At 34.6% G+C, this 23,095-nt stretch overlaps 1 long non-coding RNA gene across 2 annotated transcripts in view; it reads right to left on the reverse strand.

Annotated features, from left to right (window-relative positions):
* The window catches only part of LOC127836689 (uncharacterized), a 34,895-nt gene extending 21,358 nt beyond the window's left edge, over window positions 1-13,537 (reverse strand). The window contains exon 1 of one of the 2 annotated variants that reach the window (XR_008028872.1): window positions 13,399-13,537. This is a non-coding gene — a long non-coding RNA (uncharacterized LOC127836689). Of the gene's footprint in view, window positions 1-9,760; window positions 9,897-13,398 lie in introns of those variants that run through there. The other variant, XR_008028871.1, reaches the window with a different exon arrangement.
* Between the last annotated feature and the right edge of the window lie 9,558 nt (window positions 13,538-23,095).

Genomic DNA, 23,095 nt, shown 5'->3' on the forward strand with positions numbered 1-23,095 from the left:
GCGAGTAACTCGCAGACTGTTCAGGTTTTTATGCTGTTCGCTGCTTATCAGTATCTAAGGGTTGAAATTGAGGCCTTTACAACTTGCATCTTGTTAAAAAGGAATTTAATTTAATATTATTTTGTAAGAGACTACAAATGTGTACAAATATGTATCTAAGTGGAAAAGGGTTAAACAAGAGATTGGACTCTGCATTAGTCTCAGCAAAATGTAGGTCAGCGTCAACAGCAACAAGAGGTAAGGTTAGAGTGGGTGTGTTGATAGTGTTCAAGGACAACATCCATGCAAGTATGAAAGCTTTGTAGGAAACATAATTGATATTCTATGGAATGTGGCATTTAGTGTTAACAATGTAGAGACGGAAGGATGAGTCAATCATTATATACCTCTCAGTCAGTCAATGCCGGGGCATACACAATATTTTCGGATTGGGTCTACTTTTTAATATATTACTGTAAGTACCACATACAATTTGCTGTCACAATCAAGATCAACGGAAATAACTACTTGTGAGGAGCGGCAAGCAGATCTGGTAAACGAAAGGGCAAACTTAAATGTTGACTGTGAAGGACCAATAGTTTAGTATTGCTATTATGAACATCATAGTTCATAGATACAATAACAACCAAATTAAACACGATAAGAGTTAACAACTTAACAGATATATCAGATAGTCACTAACAAATTGTCCAATGTATATTTCGCTCTGGATTCATACAAACATTGCTAATTTTGACCGGAAAACACTAGTTGGACAGCCACGATCATGCTGACAAGCAAAACTTAGAAAGGCAATATACATGTTATAATATTATCTGCAACATAGCACTTTTTTAAATTGCCATACCCTTAAGGATTTCTCCTATTGATTGTTTATATTTGTATGACACGGAAGTTTTGCTTAACTGCTCCAGATGTATTTTTTTTGTTATTAAAAAACAATAAATCAAATATAAATGTAATGAAATAGATTGCGGGTTAATGGCATGTATCATTTTACAAAAATTAGGTATATGCCCTGCAATGTTGTTACCTTCTAGCACTAAAACAATATATCAGAGGAAGATAAAACGCTGCAATTTGAAAAACTCGGATATCAATAAGGAGAGCAATTGAACGAAAAATCGAATGCATACATCACTGTAAAAACAAATTTCTTTGTCAAGGTATGAATGGCCATGATTTAGTTTTATTATGCAGAGAACACACTGACCTGAATGTTGTATAAAGGAAAGAGCACATTTACCTCAGTGTTGCATTATACAGATAACACATTGACCTGATTTGTGTATTATGCAGCCAACACATTAACCTGAATGCATTACGCAGCGAACACATTTATCTGATTTTTGTATTATGCAGCAAACATAATGACCTGATTTCGTTGCATTTTGCAGCCAAGCATTGACCTGAGTGTTGCATTATGAAGCAAACACATTCACCTGATTTAGTTGTGTTATGCAATGACCACATTGACCTGATTTAAAAGTATTATGCAGCGAATACACTGACCTGATTTAGTTGCATTTTGCTTCAAACACATTAAAGTGAGTGTCTAATTATACAGCATACACATTCAAGTGATTTAGTTGTTTAATGAAAAACAACACATTGACCTGATTGTTGTATTATGCAGTGAACACATTGACCTGTTTAATGCATTATGCAGTGAACACATTGACCTGATTGTTGTATTATGCATTGAACACATTGACCTGTTTGTTGCATTATGCAGTGAACACATTGACCTGTTTGTTGTATTAGGCAGTGAACATATTGACCTGTTTGTTGCATTATTCAGCAAACAAATTGCATTATGCAACAAACACATAGACATGAACGTTGCATTATGCAGCGAACACAATTTGATCTGATTGTTGTATTATGCACCAAACACATTAAACTGATTTAGTTGTTTTTGCAGTGAACACATTAACCTAATTGTTGCATTATGCAGCAAACACATTGACCTGATTTAGTTGTATTATGCAGCCAAAAAATTGACCTAATTTTGTTGTATTATGCAGCGAACACATTGTCCTGTTTGTTGCAATATGCAGCGAACACATTGACCTGTTTGTTGCGTAATGCAGTGAAAACATTGACCTGTTTGTTGTATTATGCAGCGAGCACATTGATCTGATTGTACTATGTAATGAACACATTGACCTCATTGTTGCATTATGCAGCAAACACAATTTGACCACATTGACCTGATTTAGAAGTATTATGCAGCGAATACACTGACCTGATTTAGTTGCATTTTGCTTCAAACACATTGAAGTGAGTGTTTAATTATGCAGCATTCACATTCAAGTGATTTAGTTGTTTAATGAAAAACAACACAATGACCTGATTGTTGTATTATGCAGTGAACACATTGACCTGTTTGATGCATTATGCAGTGAACACATTGACCTGATTGTTGTATTATGCATTGAACACATTGACCTGTTTGTTGCATTGTGCAGTGGACACATTGACCTGATTGTTGTATTATGCAGTGAACATATTGACATGTTTGTTGCAGTATTCAGCAAACAAATTGACCAGATTGTTGCATTATTCAACAAACACATAGAGATGAACGTTGCATTATGCAGCGAACACAATTTGATCTGGTTGTTGTTTTATGCACCAAACACATTAAACTGATTTAGTTGTTTTATGCAGTGAACACATTAACCTGATTGTTGCATTATGCAGTAAACACATTGACCTGATTTAGTTGTATTATGCAGCAAAAACATTGACCTAATTTAGTTGTATTATGCAGCGAACACATTGTCCTGTTTGTTGCAATATGCAGCGAACACTTTGACCTGTTTGTTGCGTAATGCAGTGAAAACATTGACCTGTTTGTTGCATTATGCAGCGAACACATTGATCTGATTGTATTATGTAGTGAACACATTGACCTTATCGTTGCATTATGCAGCAAACACAATTTGACACGATTTAGTTGTATTATGCGGTGAACACATTTACCTGATTTAGTTGCATTATGCAGTGAACATATTTACCTGATTGTTGTATTATGCAGCAAACATATTGACCTGATTAATTTGTATTATGCAGTGAACACATTGACCTGATTTGGTTGTATTATGCAGAAATCATATTCATGTGATTTAGTTGTTTTATGCAGCGAACACATTGACGTGATTTTGTTGTTTTACGCAGCGAACGAATTGACCTGGTTTAGTTGTATTATGCAGCAAACACATTGACCTGACTTAGGTGTATTGTGCAACGAACATATTGACCTGGTTTATTTGTTTTAGCAGCAAACACGTTGACCAGATTTAGTTGTATTATGCAGCAAAGACATTGACCTGATTTTCAAAATCTCAATTTAAATAGGTTTATGTTTATTCAATATCTACAAGGCTGTCCGGTTACGGTTAGCGCAGTGGTTGGTACATGCGCTTCTAACTTCTGCAACCGGGGTTCAATCCCCATTGCCAGGGCACGTGAGTTTGGTAGGTGGTCACTATAACGGACAGGTGGGTTTCCTCTGGGCATTCTGGTCCCCCCCCCCCCGCGCACAGCATAAGACCACAACCAAATTGAATAACTTTCAGTAAAACCTAAATACATATGAAGCTGGAAACTGAAGCTTTAATTTAAAATTCGTTTCAACTCTTATGAGTCTAGTAATTAAAGGTAGGAGAGGTGGGACACACTATGGGTCTCCACATAATGCAGGCACTGTTCCGGAAGGACCTCATGAACTTAGAACATTATCTTTGATTATAATCTTTTATTTGTAACACCCCGCATCAATTTACGTAGATCACTTGTTTTATCAATGAATGATTATTAGCATGTTTCTCAGCATGTGATATCCTGCCAATCTCTCTAAGAGTATTAGTTACGTCTACCTTAAGTCTCGAATAGCATCACGCACATCAGGGTGTTATACTTTACTACGCATGTATCACTGTTACCACATAGTTTTTTTTATATATACATATATATATATATGTATTTTAATGACGGACATGACCACAAAAGCCAATAAGAAACATACAAATATAATTTAACACAAATAATGCTACATTTATGAATACAATCAGTCAATATGTTAGAGTCGAATGGTATAACAAGGAGGTATTTTACTCAAGTTCAAAATGTAATTCACGCACATGAAATGGAGAACAAACATAAGTTCCCGTCCTACCAGTATATAATACACACATAATAATAATTTTAAACAAAGTAACCATACTAGTTTTATGCATGAGGAATTTGGGTTAAAACCTATGTTACTTTTTTTATACCAGACAATGGGTATACAATGTATTACATATTATAGTCTGATAGGGATATATGTTAATCCAACCTCATTCATATTCACATAATTCTGGGATTGTTTTCAATATTTTACACTTGCCATTAACGGGGCATGTGCCGAGTCGTGCAAGGACACACTCATCAAAGCGCAGAGCTATTTCCAGAGTATATCACTTAGATACGAAATGTGTTTGCAAAGCTTTCTTCCAGAAGACGTTAGCTATTGGTGGCAGAATGATAGATACAGCACTGAAATCACTATCTTCAGGAACATTTGCTTCCTTTGACAGGCGTGGTAAGCACACTCCCCATAACAAAACTCCAGATGCAATCATAGAAGATGTTCGTAATCATAAAGAATTATTTCCTACTGTAGAAGTACATTACACACGCCAAGACACTAAAAGGCGTTTTCTACGATCTGATTTAAATATTAGTAAATTGTATTAATTATACAAAGAAAACTGTAAAGAAACGGGCAGGCAATACATATCAAGTTCAATGTATCGTACAATTTTCTGTGAGGAGTTTAACTATTCATTCCATAGAACCAAGAAGGACCAGTTTCAGACGTGCGCTGTTTATAGAAATAAGGAGATAGCAGGCGAGATAACCACCGATTTGAAAATTGCTTTTGAATACCATATCAAAAGAAAAAACAGAGCTTGATATGCAAATAAGTTGGATAAGTCTCGTGCAAAACAAGACAAGCCATACCATGATGCAACATTGGATCTAGTGGCTGTTTTACCTATTTCATGTTCTCTTGTGAGTAAAGTTTATTATAAAAGAAAGCTCAATTGTTACAATCTTTCCTTTTATTATTTACAAAACGCAAGTTCGACAGGGTTTTTGTGGAATGAAACTTAAGGAAAACGGGGCTCTTGTGAAGAGGGAAGTTTCCCTCCTACCAGTATATAATACACACATTATAATAATTTTAAACAAAGTAACCATACTAGTATTATGCATGAGGAATTTGGGTTAAAACCTATGTTACTTTTTTTTTATACCAGACAATGGGTATACAATGTATTACATATTATAGTCTGATAGGGATATATGGTAATCCAACCTCATTCATATTCACATAAATCTGGGATTGTTTTCAATATTTTACACTTGCCATTAACGGGGGATGTGCCGAGTCGTGCAAGGACACACTCATCAAAGCGCAGAGCTATTTCCAGAGTATATCACTTAGATACGAAATGTGTTTGCAAAGCTTTCTTCCAGAAGACGTTAGCTATTGGTGGCAGAATGATAGATACAGCACTGAAATCACTATCTTCAGGAACATTTGCTTCCTTTGACAGGCGTGGTTAGCACACTCCTATAACAAAACTCCAGATGCAATCATAGAAGATGTTCCTTATCATATAGAATTATTTCCTACTGTAGAAGCACATTACACAAGTTCGACAGGGTTTTTGTGGAATGAAACTGAAGGAAAACGGGGCTCTTGTGAAGAGGGAACTTGTCTTTAGACTTACATGAAATCTCTTCCTATCACAGTAGAGAATGTCTGTTTTTATTCTGACTGTTGTTGTGGTCAAAATCGAAATAGGGTTGTTACAGTTGCATTGATGCATGCTTAAGAGAAATGTAAAAACATAGAGACACTGAACAAAAGTATTTTGAAAGTGGACATACCCAGATGGAGTTGTGATAGTGTACATGCTTCAATAGAACGAGCAAAGAAACTTACATCGGTATATGTACCAAGCCAGTGAGAAACAATTGTGAAGGTTGCACGAAAAAGAAACCCGTATGTTGTAGTGGCGATGAAATACTATGACTTTTTAGATATCAAGCATGTAGCCAAATATGTACTACCGTTAAACGTTGTAAATGTAAGTGGACAAAATGTTTTATGGACAAAAAGAACATGGATAAAACTGCAAAAAAGTGATCCGGGGCGTGTGTTTTTTAAGAGCAGTTTCGATGACACCAGTTTTCAGTGTGTGCAACTTAAATCCTCAAGGAAAGGACCTTCATAAAATGTGACTTAAAACCCTTGTATGATGCCAAACTTCCACTTACAGTAGCAAAGAAAAAAGACCTGCTAATACTTTGCTCTGATGAATAATTCCTTCAGAATATGACCAGTATTTCAAGGATATTCCATCTGATAAGACAACTAGGGACAGTCTTCCAGAACCAGATACAATGGAAGAAAATGAAGATTCAAATGTGGAATAGAAAATCTGAATCTTGACTTTCTTCCATTGTGAAGGTTGGAGACAAACAAGTCCATACTGATTGAAATATATGTATTGTAACATGTGTATGCCCTGTTAAAATCTAGAATGCAAAAGAAAATAATGATGTACTTCTGTATAATAATATCTCGTATTATGAATATTAATATGAACTTGTGCTAATTTCACATGTTTCGTTCAGTCTCTCAAAATAGATGCATAGCACAGGGCTGTTTTGCCTTAAGGGCACTTAGACCTGTATGGCATAGGAAAAGCAGGGTACTATTCTTATGTTAAGTAGCACCAAGTGCACTTAACACAGTGGCACACAGAAAATATATATGTTTTACCTTTATGCCATAATGAAGTAAGTGCTATTTTGAATACAAAAGCATTAAATATTGTATGCAATTCTATGATATGTTTCTAATGCCATAACAATACTTTTACCTAATATTGTAACATAATATTATGCTAATATTATATATTCAAATAAAAGTTGTAGTTTGTCAAACCTTCTTCTGCGTTTTTCTCCACTATTTGAAAAATGGACTTATTACGTTCTGGCTCTAACCCCTCGTTATGTTTTTTTTTTTTTGGGGGGGGGGGGTAATGAAATCTTGGGGTAAGTTCACCTGCTGAGGGGAAAAACTCGGAGCGGAAAGGGCCGTTTTTCGGCGGGTCACAAAGAAGGAAAACAAACCTGCATAATAGATGAAATCATTTCATATCATTTGCATACCCAAGCTTAATATCGGTGGGCTGTAAAATCTTTCTGTAGTCTATCTGAAATGTGTTACCAGTTCAGTTCAAAATCATTAACATTTCTATGTATAAAGGTACTCATCTGAAACATTGATTACAAAAGTAAATTCCAAGAGAGGTTTATAAAAAAGGTTACTTAAGTGTTATGGTCAGAGTATTTTGTACTTTATGGTTTCTTGAAGGAATTATCAACCTCAAACAAAAAGAGATATTGATTACCCAAGAAATAGTAATGTGTATTGTATTTTAGTTATGCGGATGCTGAATGTAAAACCTGAGATAACAAGATATTTTTGGGACAAATATTCTGACCAAGTTTCATGAAGATTAGAAAATAAATGTGGCCTCTAGAGTGTTAACAAGGTTTTACGATAGCCATATAAGGAAAAATGCCCCGCACCCTGGCTGCCATGTTTTTTTTTCAACCAACCGGCATCATTTTTAAACTCTTCCAAGATATTATCGGGATGAATCTTCTGACCAAGTTTCATGAAGATCAGACAGTAAATGTGGCCTCTATAGTGTTAACAAGACTTTACTATAGCCATATAAGGAAAAATGCTCCGCCCCTTGGAAGCCATGTTTTTCAAGCAAACATAATTAATTTCAAACTCATCTAAGATATTATTAAGACCAATCTTCTGAACAAATTTTATGAAGATTGGGCAATAAATGTCGCCTCTAGAGTGTTAACAAGGTTTTACTCAAGCCATATATAGCCATATAAGGAAAAATGCCCCGCCCCTGGTGGCCATGTTTTTAAAGCAACCAAAACCAGTTTTTAACTCATCCAAGCAGGGCCCTCACACTACTTTGGGGGAAGGGGTCCGCAGCCCTAGGGAGGGGGAATTTTTTGTAAATGGGGGAATTTTTATAAAACAACAACAACTGTGTTTAACTGTAATATACATATATTTCTATATGTGACTGTCTATATGACAGAAAGGTGGACTTTTACTCAATCTATTGACTTTATAACAGTAATATAATTTAAATGTGTGTCGGTAGGTAGGCTTTTGTTTTCTTACCACAACACTTAATTGAATATTTAACTCAATGAGAATGTCATTATTTTCTGGTATCAGCAGTGTGAAATGCATGTCGACATAGTACTAACTTTTAATAAGAAGATGTTTGATCCAGATTGTCCCGGGAGGGGGGTAACTTCCTTCATACGGGTATATAGGGTTGTGCCGATTTTATGGGGTGTGTTTTTCGACTGAAATTATAGATATGGGTATGGTTTTGAGCATCTCAGTACAGTATAGATATGGGTATTGAAATCAGAAATTTGCTTGTATATAAATGCAAAGATTTGAAAGTATCAGTATCAAAATGGGTGTGATAAATGTCATTCTTGTATATAAATTGGTATCAAACAGTAAATTTCAGTAACAGGAAAGATGCAGAAACTTGACTGTGTACACTTTATCAGATTCAAGTATTTAAATTCTGAACGATTCAGACGCTTTCCGCAGTTGCGTAAATTTCGGACATAAAATTCGGACACGGAATTTGTTACAGAAAAAGCATTTGACTTTACCTGTAAATTACTGTACAAATAAATATTCTTTGAAAACTGAAGACTGCATTTTGAATAAAGCATGTATTGATTAGAATAAATGTCAATGAAACAGAACATTAACACAAATAACAGTTCTGAACGATCCAGACGCTTTCCGCAGTTGCGTAAAATTCGTACATTAAATTCGGATGCGGATTTTATAACGGAAAAACAGGGTCGTCCGGTAACCGGAAACAAGACTTCTTTTTCGTTAGGACTATATTGGACAAAGCGATATAACGAACCGTGATATATTGGAGTCAATTTTCAACTACATGTATAAATCAGCGTTTTTTTGTTATTGATTTTTTTTACTTATTGCAGCAGCCCAAATGTGTAAATTGTCAAGCAAAGTTGACAACAAAAATAAGACCATATTTTTTTTATAGTTTTTTAAGGAAAATCCTTATATATGTAAAAGGCATAAAGAAATACGATGATGTTTACGTGTATTATGATAATTCTACTTATTCTAACTGTTTTGACGCATTTTCGTCGATTTGCGGCTACGTATGAGTCGTCGTAAACAAACTACATATACTCAAAAAACGGTGACGTAGTGCGCATGCGCGCATGCGAATAAAATGTTAACAAATGAAGTGTTCGAATAGAGGTGAGGTTCGAGAAAAGGTACTTTAACATTAACTATTACCTTTGAAATAGCCATATTGAGCCATATACGGAAAATGCCCCGCCCCTTGGCAGCCATGTTTTTCAAGCAAACGTAACCATTTTAAAACTAATACAAGATATCATTGAGTCCAATCTTCTGACAAAATTTCATAAAGATTGGACAATAAATGTGGCCTCTAGAGAGTTTACAAAGCAAATAATGACGCCGCACGACGGACGACGCACGCCGGACAAAAAGCGATCACAAAAGCTCACCATGAGCAAGTTGTGCTCAGGTGAGCTAAAAAAATTAGCCCCTTACAGTTTCAATCCACTTGTGAATTTCCTGCCATATGCCCCTAATTAAGCCATAAACAGCTGTCGTTTGTGTGATCAGCCCCCAGACATGTGTACTGACGATCTAACCTTCGCCGGCTAAACTTGCACGCTTCATTGACTGTAAGTGATAAACTGCGCTATTTGATTGGCTGAAGGAGATAAATTCAACTAATGATATTAATCGATAAATGTATCATTTAAATAGGTAAATGTTTACAAATGGCTGCCGCATGGGACTCGTGAAAAACAATATTTCAATTTGTAGCAATCAAAGAGTTTAGACGAACGCCATGGACAATCATCATTAATTTTCCGGTAAGTTTCTTTGATGAATTTAAATAGGTAAATGTTTACAAATGGCTACCGCATGGGACTTGTGAAAAACAATATTTCAATTTGAAGCAATTTAAGAGTTTAGACGAATGCAATTGACAATCGTCATTCATTTGTCGGTAAGTTTCTATTTTTAATTTTATCGGTATTAGCTCTTGAGAGTGATAATCCTTTTGAGTAACAAGTTATTGCCAGTGAAATTCAACAGCACACTTAATGAATGGCAATTAATTTGTTTGTGTATTTGTTTACAAATTGGGCTAACTGCTTTGATGTTCGTCCATAGTTTTTGAAATTAAAAAGGACCTAAAAATTAAGAATTACTTTGCTAGTATGAAACTTAATCATTTTCAAAATGAAACGCCAACAGGCAACATTTGAATCCAGTTGGAACAAGAAACAAAAATGAACCAACCGAAAATGAGTCTGCTGCTGCTATCAGGTACTTTCTTTAAAAAAATAATTGTGTTCAAATTGTACTTTTTAATTTCATGATTTTTTTTTATTGAAAACTTTAAAGTCATTAATTATCTTCGATAACTCTATTTTCAGCTCTCCGGCACCTCCGGCATACGTGACACTCTACTCTCTACCGACTGGAAGCCCTCAGAAAAACACGTGTACAAGAAGACGCAATTCGGAAAAATAAATCGTACATTCCAGTCATCCTGGCTCCAGAAGTATACAGGACTTGTGTATAGTGTAAAAGAGGATGGCGCGTATTGCCATGTGTGTTCTCTGTCACAACATGCGAGTGTGAAAGGAGTATCAGTGCCCTAGGACTTGTTAAGACAAAACTAAGATCATCAATGGGTCAGTAACAAAAGAAAGTACAAATATCATGACATTATTTGAATAGTTGTAAGAACATACCTGAGCTTAGATTTTCTTGTATTGTTTTTGTTACAAAATGACATTACATTTGATAGAACTTGAAATAAAGAGTGTTGCTTAAAATGTTATTTTATAATTTGTAAAAAGGTTTATCAGTTTATCAATTACTTTGCCTTATTTGACATGTTTTGAACCACAAGACTCAACAAGGTATACATAAAATGATTACAACCAAGTTTGAGAAATATCCACCCATCCAACAGGGTGACCTAGTAGGCTAGCCAACAAGGTTAAATAGGAGGTCCACCCATCTAACACTGTAAACAAATTTCTGGTTAAAGATTGTGTCTCCCAACACTTTGCTGCTTAGATAGCAGGAAATTGAATCATTTCAAGGTGCCATTTAAAAAAAATTCGACTTACGGAGGGGACACCCCTCCCGCACACTTCCCAGCTGAGTCCCCCCCTCTCTGAAAAAAATCTTGATACGCTTCTGCTTAAAGGACACGATTTAATGACGTAGATACGCATGAGTGGTCAGGCGGTCAGGAGTTGAAAATCTATTGCAGACAATAGAACATATATTTTCGAGTGATTTAAAGTGTTTATTTTCGTGCAATTTATCAAAAAATGGAAAACTGTTATGAGTAATATAGTGGTGTTAGTAGTGGTGACGAGGATTTTGACGTTTGTGAGGATATATCGCTCAAAAATCGATTTGTGATTTCGGACAATGGAGATACATTGTAATATCTACCTGCAAAACTAAATTCCAAAATTCCTACGCAAAAGTTAGAAAACAATTCTGGAAACGGAAATTAAGAAAACAAACATCTTCATCACCATCATCATCATCATCTTCATCATCATTATCATCATCAGCAGCAGCAGCATCATCATCATCATCATCATCATCATCATCATCATCATAATCATCATCAGTGTAAACAGTGTATGTTAGCCAGAGAAAGAGAGTGCATAGGGGGATATGAGAGTGAAAGTAAAAAACGAGCATGTGAAGAAAGAGAGAGAGTTCGTGAAGTGAGAAAGAGTGAACAAGTGAAGAGACAACAGAATAGTGGAATAGGGGGAAGACGGTATAAGAGAGAGCAAGTGGGAGGGAAGGCGAGAGTGCGAAGAACATATTTAAAATGGGGAAAGATAGTGATATGAGAGAGAAAGTTATACAGAGAAAAAAAAATCGATGGTCAGAGAAAGCGAGATTTAGTGAGACGGAGAGATAAATAGTAACACAGAGGGACAATGAGCAATTTTTATTGTATAGTATCTGTGTACCACGCCTATCACACGATAATGATAAGTTTAACGAGCCCGGTTCACTGTTCATTGTTATTATCCCATGTACAAAAGTTTATATTCGACTATAAAGCACCATGGACATATTTTACAAAATACTGGTTTCAATTTAAGAAAATACAATAAAGAGTTTGAAAGCAATTTATACCCTTAAAGTAATAGTGTTCCGTTATTCTATAAACAATGTCTCAAAGCTATAGAGATTATTTTTAAATACCACAAGGTAAAATTCTAGAACTCAGTTTTTGTTAAATTGATTTAAAAGTGATTTTGTTTATTTGACTTGTCAGCGAGGTTACTTTGAAGTTATTATCACTTTTATCTTCTTTTTTCCAAATCATAAATAGAAAAGATAATTAAAGCTTCGTTTCGGGAAAACATGGCTAAATTCATATGCATTAATTATCATCCCAGTACCAGAGACTCTCTTTAAGCGATCAACACCATAAAATCAGAAAGTGTCGTCCTTGATTAGTTTGTGCGCATTGCACAGGCTAATTAGTATGCACAGGCTAATGTGGGACACCACTTTTTTACATGCATTAAGCCCCGTTTTCCCTGAAAGCAGCCAATATGTACAGTTTTCAATGACAAACTGTCCAATGTTGTCGCACAAGCTGTTAAACACTATTGATTACATACACACACTCACTGTCTGCAGTGTACCAGTGGTGAAGCATAAACACGCAGATGCGGTGGTTATCGTTCTTAGTGTAGTTCAGAGCAAACCGACTTGCAACGCATACTACTAACATATGTTGTTCGCAAGCGAACAACTAATAAAACGCAGGCGTTTAATGATTGTATAGTCTATATATATCGTCGCTCACCATCTGGACAAATGAACGTTTGTTTACTTGCATTTGTAGATCATTTTATTACAGTTTATGAATACAACCTAACTCATCAGTTTATACCCAGCCCTAAATATTTTAATGTGGCAAAAGCAATCAAGTTGTTGTATCAATTTGCTTAAACACATGTTATGAACATCCCATGCAAGTGTATGTTGCAAAGACTGGCTTTGAGTCACATAAAGCACATCGTGATAAACGAACTTTATGAATTCAGTAATATAAAACTCCGAGTAATACAATTAATATGTAAATGTACTCAAAACATGGTAGTTAACCTTACCTTGAATTATTTCCTATAACAATACACATCACATGCCTAACATATCCAGTATGATATCATTCGGCCTACCATCCCTTTTAACTGTGAATTTAACCTCTTTAATTCACTTTTTGTTTATAGCGACAAAATCGTCGCTAATAAATACTGGTCGCCTGATTGTGTTAAACCAATCGAATTGCATGTGTTCATACAGGCCTCTTTACGGATGCATACATTAATTTGTAGCAGGTGCTGTTATCTGACATGAAGATTTAACGTGCTCACAGTTGACAATTACTATCTGATAACCTTGTAAGTTATTGTTTACAAGAACGATATTCTGGACAAGTAAAATAATTAAATGAATATAATATAGCTTTTGCTGCGATGTATAATATAGTTTCTCAAGAAACATAGGCTTTCAAAGCAATCGATCAAACTAAAGAGGTTCATTCTTAGATATTCCAATTATACAGTTTTGTCCGAAATTCGTTTTTCTTCTTATGCTCAGAATGGCTCTCCCTACTATGAATGCAGGCTTTTAAAGCAAGAACCGCACATGTCCCATATCGCAGGTGACATAGTTATTCTTTCTTAACACTGACACAGAGACTCAGATAGGGTGTGAACGTGTGCCCTTGTTTAAGTTATGCAACCTTCAAGACGGATTTAAAGGGGCGGTAAACCAGAAGGACGATAAAAAAGTTCTTACATATCGTTGTTTATTTAATTATTAGTTTATATTGATTAAAATATCACGACTGGTAGATTACATTACTTAAAGAATGTTGATAAATTTTTATATTTTCAGTATGTTTGGTAATACAATTTTACTGAGTATGTCTACCAGGTAATTTGGAGAGTTCTGTTGTTGTCGTTATATTTTGTGAAGCTACAAGGATTGCTTATATAAAGTATAAAATACAACGCTCATTGTATTAGAATGGATAGCCGAGTGGTTCAGATGGGCGACTTGTTACTCGTTATACTTCAGGACACCAGGGGTCAGTGGTTCGAGCCCTGTTCAGGGTACCTTTTTTATTTCATTCTTGATTGTTTACTGGATATTTTTAGATCCAATGTTTAAGTTTATCAATATCAAGCATTTAATGACGGTATTTTAGAACTGTTCTTTTTTCGTTCATCTGACCGCCCCTTAAAAGAAATGAAATGTAAATGCATGTTGATATTTGAGTATTCAGCTGTTGTATAAGGTAAAGGCACGTTAAGGTAATAAATAAGAAAGACTGTCAAATCATAACATTTTTGCATAAAACAAGATCAGCAAGTTTGTCAGAAAGAAAGCTCAGAGCATTTCCTGAAACAGATTGGTAGGACATGACAAGTGTGAAATGAAATATGTTATTGCACTTTGCTTTAGCTTCGTTCAATAGGATTTTGTAGTACACAATCAAACGATATTTCATAGCAACATTTGTATAATTGCGCAATAATAAATAAAAATAAAATTATTCTTCATGAGTGTCATGTTTCAACAATACGGCCTTCATCAACCAGACGTCTCAGAGAAAACTCATTTCCTAAATTCCATATAATTCCTTTGAGCTCCGGCGAACTATCCTTTAAAACCGTGAAATAAACCTCATGAAGTGATTATTTTTTTCTAAGATACATGTAAGAATTGTCAATAGTTGCTGTATTGAAACGAGCAGATAATTGTTGTATATATCAATAGTCATATCGATATATTTATTTTACAGAATCATTTATAGTAGCCACACTATTATTGTCCATCGTTGTTCGTATATTGTATGACTTTTTCCTTTTTCGTCTTAAAATAACTGAAGTTAATGTTTTTATTTGTTCGATTGTTTTATAGTAGTCAAGATTTGGTTTGCTTACTCGATAAAGAGGATTATATATTAGAGTATCTGCACCTTTCATCTTCATTTCCACAATATTTGCAAACCATGATCGCTAATACTCATCATTAAGCCAACATACTGTCATCCTCATTGGTATCATATTGTGTGGCAGTTCTCTGGTAAATATTGCTGCTATATTTTCTTTTAGAACTTCTAGTACTAATGCCGAATTTGCAAAATCTATATGCGGGTAGATGAAAAGCAGGAAATATTCAATAATTAAAAATTATTTTGGGTTGGTTATATACCCTTGTGTCTTGTCTAGTGCATTTGTTTTGTGCCTCACTCGTTCGTCATTGGTTCCTTGTCATAATTAATAGGATTGTATTACAAGTGTTGACTGACGTTTGACTGCATGTGTATTTGGCATTATTTGAAATCTAAAGATCACGAATTGTTCAGTAAATTTTTCTTAAACCTTTATTATGGATGCAGAATAACATGCAAATTGGAAGTAAGTAAACAACAGAAAAGCAAAAATAAGTAAATAAGTTCTTAAACCATTACGTTAATACACTTCGAAATATATTTTTAATTATATAGTACAGTTCATGATTTATCAGCGCATCACTTACAGACAGTAGATGTTTATTATTATCAAAACCGAATGCATATTTTCCGTTTATACCGTATTATAAACTATAGAAAAACTCACAGACAACATTTTGTTTTATAAATATTGATAAGTCTGGTGAGAAACGATTGATTTCCTATTCAATTTTACATTTTATCCAAATGAAGCAAGTTTGGATCCGAATGAGGATGGACAAATGAACACGGCCTGCATGTCAATGTTTTAATAATGTGTTGCCAAATTGAAGGAAATGTAATACTTTATTGGGCCAAAATCAGCTAAATGTCTTCATCATTATTCATGACAGCCAACGTTTACTTAGCTATTCTTCCACGATAAATGTAGAAGAACAGCATATAAGAGTCAATGTCGGTTTCTACGTTGAATGTTCGTCCGTAATTCACTTTTAATCTCCAATCGTATTGAATTTATTACAGAACTGTTCCTGCATAACAGGCAGTATATGCGCATGTCTCTTTACATCTGTAGTACACCATCACAGCTTTGCATAAACTTTAAATCGGAACTTGAGTCAATTCTCTTCATTGAGGTCTGTACAGACATTGGCAGGGCTGCAATACAAAATCCTAATGGATATAAAAGTATTTCTGCCTAATCAGGGTGCAGAATCAACGGGGTTTACATTGCGTTACACACGGGCTAGACAGAATGTAAACACACACCTTTAAGAACTTTGCTTTTGTAAATATCTCAAGTTATTGAAATACATTCAAACGCAAAAATCTTCAGTGCTTAAAAGAACGTATTTTTTGCAGTTTGTGCCCATATCTTAAGTTCGAAGAATAAATCTTTGAATACGTCTGAAATCGGTGACAAAATGTCACCTTCCATAACGCATAGTCGTCCAGAATACATGGGCTTTCTGAACAAGAACACAGACTTATTAAATAATGGTTCTGCTGTATCTCACACTGCCATAAGCAGCACAAAAATATGTCTTTTTTGCACTAGCCGTAATTCGTTAGCATTTTTTTTAGTTATCTGGAAACAAGCAGCACTTACCGATGTGTTACATCCAATAACGTTTAATTGGGAAAATCCAACAAATTCATGTGATCCTGCACCCTATAATTGGCAGAGAGTTTTTCTGATTATAATTCAAACAATTATAAATTATATTTTATAACAACATTTTCCATGTATTGTCCAATTGTATGTGTATGACCAACTACCAAGTATTTTCCGATAATATTTTTACCAGCCATTACCAATTACTTACCAATTATTTACAGCAAGAAGTAAGTTATAACTTAATCAAGAAAAAGAACACCACTTGGTTGTCTATCAAATTCCCTAGACAAAAAGAAACAATTGCGGAATATTAAATTTAAAACTATTATTTAAGGCCTTGCGAATTTTGTAGTTAACATACAAAGGTTTTGTTATTAGACAACATTAGTTATTTTCATGAGGTAAATTTGTTGTGAATAAAAAGTAGCGCTGTTACCGCCTTGCCTGAAATATATCTCCATGCTACTTTGTCAGAGGAATTGCTTGCTCGGTTTTTAAGAATTTATTAAATTTATTATATTTATCGTGGAAAATGGAATCACATATAGGTGAAATAAAACTATTGTGATATTGGTTGACTTTAAATTAATTATACAAAGATATCATGTTTGTTAATTTTATTAATTTAAATACTGTACATTTCATTTTTTAGTAGTTAGAATGATATTAAGACATACACATTCTGAGCATTTGAAATGATTCAAAAGAAATGTTAAAATACAATATTGCAGTTGCCGATATTTTTTTCGGCTCACATCATCTTATTGTTTTTTTGGCTATGAAGTTTGGAAGTTTGAAAAAAAATCCATCTAGCAGTTTAACACGAAGCAATGATATTATAAAACTGTTGACAACATGTGTCAGAAATTACTAATTAATAATATTTTTATATTCTTAACTGGCCATCGCTCTGTTTTCCCAGTTCTTAAAATATAAATAAAACATTAAATAAAATGGCATGAAAATACTTAGTAAACTAACAAACTCTTCTTTTATGTTTTGCTTTCAGGTTAAATGAATCAATACCTTGTTTGATGAAAATGTAAACAAAATCTCTGTGTATGTATTTGTAGCTAGGAACTTTCAGAAAAATTAACGAATTAGTAGCATTCAAATAAATGGAAACTCTGTATTTAAGTGTTGCAACTTTGAAACGCCCTTGGGAGGAGATATACTCTATGTTTGACCGAGTGCGTGCAGTTCATCAGGATCTGGTTGTCTAGAAGTGTGAAGACAGACACGCCATTGATATACTGGAGGCAGCAGTCAGGTTCCATGTATATCCCGAGTACAGATAGATTAGATATAATCACAAAATCAATAGTAAATAATATTATTTGATAACCAGTGTTCGTGTGCTGACAAATGAAAATTGGTTGGCTACTAAAAAAACGTTGGTCCAGTGCAAGCCCTGTGGGTTGATAGATTGCTGTGACAGGGCAGTTGGCTTGGTAAAAATGTGTACGCAGGTGGGTTGCTGTGTGGGGATGTGTGGGTCTGACCGGGCGGTTGGTGGGTGTTGGAGTATATAGGCTGGTTAGTGATATGATGTTATGCCAGGGTAGAATGGGAAATAGGTAAGTGAGTGGTTGGTTTTAGGGTGGTGGTCAATTTTAGTTTGTTGGTATGGATGATTTGTTTTTCAGTTTTATAATTGTCTTTAGGTGTTTCATGTTTCACATTTAGCATTTGCTATGTATGTATATTCTTCCGTTCATTGCAGAATTGTGTTCACGTTTATAATGCAAACTCTAACAATAGCTGTTAATTTTATTGTTGCTTTATGCATAGCTCATGTCCTGAAAAACCTGTAATTTATCATTCTAGTCTGTTGTAGTTAGGATTTGATGAGCAATGTGTTGGCCATCCATAGTGTGTGATTTTGTTTGGCATTAGACATTAATTTCCAGACAGTAAATACATTTCCATCTTGCTGCCTATCATCAAACCAGAATGCAGCTTTTTTTCTAAATGTTAACAATTATAAGTTGGGTGTTATGAATGCTGATTGCCACTATTTTTATGTATGGTAGCCAGAAATGTATATATATATTAATGTTAAGTAGGTCAGATAAGTAGAGCAAGTGTTTGTTGTACAACACTTTCAGACTGTGTTATGAACACATTTCTGTGTTTGATGCCACGATTAACACGTCAGCATGTACAATAATGTCTCAAGGTAAACAGGCTATTTCCAGTAATACATACGTGTCTTAAACTCAGTGCTCCAATTTAATATCTGAATTTTTCGGTGTAAATTTCTGCTTACTTTAGAACAGTCCTTTAATATCCCGGTTCTTAAAAGTATTGCTTTACTCTTTATGTTCTGCTATAATTATAATACAGGTACACGATTTATGGGATAGTTCTAGATGTTTAATTAATACCATTTAATCAGAATGGTTAGGTCAGTTGTCAGAGCTCTAGACTACAAATCCGAGGATTTTGGGATAGATTTATGGCCGGGCCACATTTTTTTCTGTATAGTTCTGTAATGGAATCCTTTAAACGGCTGCTCTACCTCATAAATATTGCTCAAATTTTGCAGTCTTCAGTAATTGGCATAGGTTTGGGCACTTATTACAGGTTTAAAAATTAACGTAGAAGACAAAGCTAATTGGTAAATTGACCGCCGGAATATGACTTTTTAGTATAAACGTTTTATTTTTTTTTATAAATACTCTAATAAAAGGTTGCTGAACGACCTGCTGTCTCATAAACGTAGACCTCAAAAGGCAGGCCCTACTATTGTACATTAGTTTGATTCATTCTAGCAGCATTTAGATGACTTTTCTGAAAATGGTCTTGAAATTATAACAGAAAACCAGGAAAAAAGCTTTAACCCTTAATCACTCATGTATTTTGACGCATGTGTAGTCCTTTAGAAAGTTTAATTTAATTATTAAAAAGTTTTAAAGGCTTCATTTCCAACCCTTTGTTACTGATGAGCAGCAAACAGCATTAAACCTAAACAGACTGCGAGTAACTCGTAAACTGTCCTGGTTTAATGCTGGTTGCAAAAACCATTATCACTTTGCTTCTTATGGGGAAAAGCGTTAATTGCTATCAAACTATATTTAACAATGTTTTACTGTTAACAGAATGTTATGTTGCACTTGCTTTATCTTACTGATATACCATATCAATAAGAAGCCATGTAATTGATAATTCACAGAGACTGATCCCCTGTACAATATCCGAGGAAATACCAGTGATGACAATGTTGAGTTTGAGGCTACAAATGTGCTGTATAACCTGGGAAAGAGGAAATCCTACTACACTATCTGAGTCTTGATGAACGCTTTAGGTAAATTAAATATTGGCTCTTAATATCTTAGGTCATTCTACACCAATCATTTTCGTGTGGTGTCATGATGTCATATTTCTGATTCAGAACAAATAAACATGACATTTTCTAGGGTATTTTTTCAACTTCAACTTCGCAACCATTTGACAATATTTGTATGATATTTTTAAAACAAAAGCAACTATCATTTTAGTCTGAGATCACTATAGCACAGTTCAGTGCTTTTCACGGTTTTTTTTAAGAAGCCTCGGGACCATGAGGGGGTGGGGGTGGTAGAAAAAGTAACCCCTCTGTACGTTATGTTTTGCTACATAAATTTTTCACCTAATTTGGTGCGTTATGACTCTTCAAGAAAATGCTATAAAGTCAAGAATAACGATATATATTTGTTTTTACAATTTCAGTTGGTCCCCGTTTTATTGCGTTTTTACACTATTTACCATCTTTTCATACAAGAGAATGTGTAATCAGACTTAAATAGCCCATGGCTAATATTCATCAGTGGCTAAGAGAGGTGATAATCATGTATTCTTCCCTTCCATTTCAGGCACTGTTCCACCGTGAGGCTGGCCTATGGGAGGAGTATTGCTTTATATTTCAGACACTGATCCATATTGAGACAGGCATATGAGGTGAGTACTGCTTTCTTTTTCAGACACTGTTCCATCATCAGACAGGCCTATGAGATGAGTATTGCTATATATATATCAGACACTGTTCCACCATTAGACAGGCGTATGAGATAAGTATTGCTTTCTATTTCAGACATTATGAGACAAACCTATGAGATGAGTATTGCTTTCTATTTCAGACACTGTTCCACCATGAAGCAGGCCTATCAGATGAGCCCTGCTTTCTATTTCAGACACTGTTCCACCGTGAGAAAGACCTATCAGATGATTACTGCTTTCTATTTCAGACACTTTCCACCATGAGACAGGCCTATCAGATGAATATTGCTTCCTATTTCAGACACTGTTCCAACGTGAAGCAGGCCTATGAGATGAGTATTGCTTTCTATTTCAGACACTGTTCCACCATGAAACAGACCTATGCGATGAGAATTGCTTTCTATTTTAGACACTTTCCACCATGAGACAGGCCTATCAGATGAGTATTCCTTTCTGTTTAAGACACTGTTCCACCTTGAGGCAGGCCTATGAGATGAGTACTGTTTTCTATTTCAGACACTGTTCCACCATGAAACAGGCCTATGCGATGAGTATTTCTTTCTATTTCCGACACTGTTCCACTGTTAGACAGGCCTATAAGATGATTATTGTTTTCTAATTCACACACTGTTCCACCATGAGACAGACCTATGCGAGGAGTATTGCTTTCTAATTCAGACACTGTTCCACCATGAAACAGGCCTATGAAATGAGTATTGCTTTCTATTTCAGACACTGTTCCATCATGGGCCAGGCGATTGCGTTTTAAATAAGCATATAGTTGAATAACTATAATTATATCTAACCATTTGCTGATTTCTGTGTCATTTACTTTGTGCAATACATTATACCATTAAAATTAAATACGTTTTAAAGATGTGCATGGGACATGGCCGGATAGAGCAGATTTCAATAACTATAAATCTCTCCTTGCTGTTTTAGAGTTAAAGCCCGTGTTTTGAGTGGAGCAAAATAACAGATTGTTATTGTTAAAGCAAAGACGCAGTGCAAAATGCAAGAAAGATTACTCTTTAATTCGATATGTATAAAGTTATTTCCATTTGTTTAAATGTATGGTAAAAAGCATAGCTTTTAAATAAATATTGCGTGTTGTTCATGTTTAAATATTTTCAGAGATGTTGATGTTTCAGTATTTCATTTCGAGCATTTCTGTAATATTTTATCCATCATATTGAGAAAGTACATATGATTATTAAGGAAAGTAAAAACCAAAGACTGAGCAGAACTCAATAATGATAACTGTTTCATTTAAATTTCATTGTAACATTTTTTATCTATAAATAAACTGCTGCTGTTTTTAATTAAAAGATATAAAGTATATCCCTAACTTTGAAGGTCAATAACACTTTTGGGAATAACACATACTTAAAGAGAAATCAATTCTTTACAGCGCTTTTATATTTCACAATAGCATGGAATAATCCAGTCTTAATGATATGTGGGAACAATTAATGAAAACGCTTATTGATATTCCAGTTTCTCGAAACGATAATCGTTTGGAAATAAATGTATAACCTTCATTATCTTGCTTTGACACGGTTAGGATATTGAAATTGGCTGTTGTCTTATTAATTCAATAAAAAACAATTTACCAACGTAAAAAATAAACTGCACTACATAATTTGTCCGGATCAGTACCTTAAACGCTTGAATCGACTCTCGACTATAAGGTCTTGGCAAGCTCGACAAAGTTTCATAAATTGAAGAGACCTGGCTGAGGCATACGTCGCTTGTGTATGCACATTCTAGATAACGTTTGTTGTTTGATAAAGCTAGTTCGACCCAGATGTGCATTATCGTTCATGTCAATTTGTGTGAGAGCTATTCCAATAACATGTGTACAGACATGTTCCTTAATTTATCACGTTTATCTAATGCTTATATAGATTTAACCGGGATAAAAAGCCCAGTTTCTTAGATACCGAGATATTATTTCAACACTGGTCTACAAGAAATAATATAAAAAGCATCGACTCAAACTTTATTTATATGGTTGATCTTTATATAGAATTAAGACATAAGAAATATAAAGGAGCATATCTACCTTTGAACATAATTCTTAAAAATATCTAAGCATACAGTCTTCTCTAGTTTAAGCTATTGTACTATTGTATTAGTTGGCAGCATGTATTTTGCAATACTTTGCTTAGATGTGTTGTGACACGTGTCTCTTTATTACAATCAGCGCATACATATTTTGAACCAAATCGATTATTCATCAATTAAT

This window comes from Dreissena polymorpha, chromosome 6, assembly GCF_020536995.1.
Source record: "Dreissena polymorpha isolate Duluth1 chromosome 6, UMN_Dpol_1.0, whole genome shotgun sequence".
In the NCBI taxonomy this organism is placed as follows: Eukaryota; Metazoa; Mollusca; class Bivalvia; order Myida; family Dreissenidae; genus Dreissena; species Dreissena polymorpha.